Source organism: Melanotaenia boesemani, chromosome 22 (genome assembly GCF_017639745.1).
Source record: "Melanotaenia boesemani isolate fMelBoe1 chromosome 22, fMelBoe1.pri, whole genome shotgun sequence".
Lineage (NCBI taxonomy): Eukaryota > Metazoa > Chordata > Actinopteri > Atheriniformes > Melanotaeniidae > Melanotaenia > Melanotaenia boesemani.
Window position 1 is genome coordinate 51,477 of NC_055703.1, and position 3,686 is coordinate 55,162.

General features: G+C 35.1%; 1 long non-coding RNA gene across 1 annotated transcript; it reads right to left on the bottom strand.

The window, feature by feature from the left end:
* Positions 1-2,559: 2,559 nt before the first annotated feature.
* On the bottom strand, positions 2,560-3,202 carry LOC121634289. The gene is made up of 3 exons (XR_006009204.1): positions 3,151-3,202; positions 2,957-3,000; positions 2,560-2,638 (listed from the first exon to the last, which is right to left on the bottom strand). It is a non-coding gene; the product is annotated as an uncharacterized LOC121634289 (long non-coding RNA).
* Between the last annotated feature and the right edge of the window lie 484 nt (positions 3,203-3,686).

Sequence of the window (3,686 nt, forward strand, 5' to 3'; positions counted from 1 at the left end):
TGCCACTTATTTTAACTTGTTCTTAATTATTGCTTTTAACTGTCTATTTAACAATCAACACATTTTTCTAGCTTAATATAATTACTCTTCTTCAAAGTTTTAAACACAAGCACTGAAACCCATTTTACTGTCTGCTTCGAGTGTACACTATAATATATAACAAATTTTACATGTAATTAACTAACAGCTAACAAGAAAATACATTTTCACTTTAATGGTTTCTTTCACCGTTTTCTCATACAACCTTATACTCACTCAAACACCTACAATATAATATTTCTGATTTGACAATGACCAAGAAGACACTTAACTTTGACATCAGCAAACATTTTACTGCATGAACACATTTCCATAAGGTGCTAAGTGAATTACGTTTGAAAGTGAATCCACTAATTTCTCAGTCATTTTGGGATAGCTAACCACACACACTACTCCACATTGTCCAAGTCCGCTAGCATTAGCATTAGCTGGCAGACAATCCTAATTGTGGTTTCCTTCTACATGTCTCATCAAACCGCTTCGTCTGCAACGGTACAACTACTCAAAACGACAATTTTAACAAGTAAAGTCTGTCATAAGCACTTGTTCCAATAAACATTTACCAACCTGTGGCGAAGAATAGAGGAGATACACACGTTGAGCTGGCGTTACTCTCATACCGGAAGTTTTATTCTTCCTCTGTGACCTGCTCTACTCTTTACCACCAGCGCGATAGGCGCCCCCTAGCGGTTGGATGTAGAATAGCGCTGCAGTAACTGAGATTACAGTAATGTAATGTATAACAAATAAAAGAAAACTTAATGAAATTAGAATAGGGGTGTCTATTTTTATCCCCTTATCTATTTGACCCTCTACACCTGGCAACGAGCAGCCGAGGGAGTCTTTGGCTGGGTCGGGGCGCACCCCGCGGACCATAACCTGTTCTATGTCTTTTTCATTTTACCTGTTTATTTTTGTTCTTTGGGACAAGACGTGGCCAAAAGGCCCCCTTGAAGTTTCAGGGGGACACTTTAAGTTTAGTTTTTGTTCTTATTTTTGCATATATGTTTGTGCTAAAGGAAACGTAGACATGACAAAGAAATCTGTGATAGAGAGTGGCTTTTACTTTGTTATTTTCGACTGGGGCTATTGCAGTATGGTTATTACTTTCTTTTTATGGTTACAAAATGTATTAGAATTATAAGTTGGAATATAAAGGGGTGTGGAAGTCCTGCTAAGAGAGGGAAGATAATGGCGTATCTTAAGCATCACAAAGCAGATATTGCATTCATTATTCATTCAAGAGTCTCATTTCGGCGCAGAAGAAGCTATGAAATTGAAATTTGGATGGGTGGGGCCTGTTTTTCATAGCTCCTTCTCCAGCAGACGTAATGGGGTAACTATATTGATACACAAGAATCTCAACTTTACTTTAATTAAACAAATGAAAGATAGTGAGGGTAGAATGATTTGTCTTCAGGCCAACATAAATGGTGCAACCCAGTCTCACTCTAAATCGTGTAATACCTACGTTTGTCCACAGGGCAAAACGTAGCCATTTCACAAAAAGGGCTCTGAAATTGTAGCATGGTTACGTTTCATTTTCTTAGTCATTTCTATGGGCGTACTTTGGGTCACGTGACTGCCGAGTTTCTACCCGGCGTGAACTAAAAACATGGCGGACATCCCTTCTAATTTTGTTGGAAAATGCTATATTTTAAGATCGATTGTGGCTTTAGCCTCGTTTTGATAGCTTTTCCAGCGACAAATGAACACTTTTTTTTTTTTTTTTTTTTTTTTTTTCTCTCATAGTATCCATTCGGTTTATTTACACAATTAGTAGTGTTTTTTTTTTTTTTTTTTTTTTTTCCTTTTACAATCCTTCAACGAAATTGTAGGAATACTACGTTTCGGATTGTTGCTACAGTGGTTGCTACGGACGCTATTAACAACAAACCGGAAGAAATGTAAATGGTGCGTCAAAGACTGAGTTCCTCTTCAACCTGGTTACATTTAACCACAAATCTGCTTAAGCTACTATCCATTAAATAATTTGAAAAAGATGGCTATTAAAAAAAAAAAAAAAAAAAAATTAAACAAATCAAAGTATTTAGCCACAATACAAACTATAGAGTTTTAGAATCTTTGTATTATATTTACACACATATTAATACATAGTTTGTCATTTTGATTTAATGAGCCAAATCTTTTAAGACAGGTTTCATTAGACCAATAAACTACGTTCCCATACAACACATTCATTTATGCCTAATTTGTCTTTATATATTATACTGGTAGGTCTATGTAATTCATTTTCCTGAATTTTAGCTGTTTATATTTTTATTCATATGTTTGTATTAATACTGCTACAATTTTCTTTTCCTTCTGGGGTAGATCAATCATTCAATCTTCCTATTTGTTAGTATGAATGCATGTATTGCAGTACAACAACATCTGGATCACACCTTTTCAAATGTTTTTATTTTATTGCAAAAGATTACAAGACCCACCATCAACACCAACAATAATAATAATGGATAATAAATTAACAAAATATTATAAAAAAGGAACAGGACAGCAGCCCACAGAATACTGAAGGTAGCTGTTTTAGTTCTTTGTATTCTCCTTTGCCACCCACTGTGGAGGCCACGTCTTCCCACTGCAATAAATGTAAAGAAGATTCAATGACAACATGACAGTAAAAGACACTGAGCTGCAGTGGGCTTCAGTTTGTAGCTCATATTCACTTTAACATGCTCACAGTTATGACTAATTTGCTCACAGTCTTATGGTGATGATTTCACTGAGGTTTTTATATACACTCAAGCTATAAATGCAATTTAAAATAAGTTTATACAAATAAATAGCACAGAAGCATTTAACAATAAATACCTTACAACTTCCATTACATGAATAATAAAAGTTTCAATTTAAAGACTATTTTTTCTAAAATTAAAAGAAGGGAAATCATACATACCACATGGAACATGGTTCCCACTCCACCAGCTCTATTTGTTTCCCCTGAAAAATATTTTAAAATGTTTACTGCTATAAGCAATCACACTGTCAGAGGACTTTAGAGCTGTGGTGCATTAAAATCCACTAAATACATTCAGACTAAAGGTATATATTCACATTACATTTTTACTTTAAATAATAACAAAGGAGAACCTTCTGGATTTTTGTCTTTAAAACTTGCTTCACCGGGTAATACTCGTCCTTTCTGTATTGTTCCTCTGTACCCCGTACGCAAGGACAACAACCGTAAGGATTCTGCAAGACAATATTTTATTCTTCTTCTCTCCACCACGTACCCCGTGTACAACGCCTCCTCCTGGCGTAACCTGTCATTACATCTCCCCCGTTTAGATAATGTTTAACTGTTTCAGAACCTTTATGAAAATGAAGTGCAATAAACAGTATGGCTACTTTACTCATTTCTCTACGATATAACTTCAGTAGTGTCCTGAGATTTATTCAAAACATCAAGAGTAATTACAGGAACTAACGAAAGACTTCTTACAACTAACAAGCTCTTTTGTAGCTTTTACTCTTGGTTCACAAAACAAGAACATAATCTCTAATCAAAACACTCTACTTTTATGCAGACAATCACCATATTTCTCTTCTTCTCATGTTTTTGTGTTAACTGTTTGTGTATGTTCATAGGTCTAGTCTAACAGGAGCCTTAGACAGTCTCCCTGACC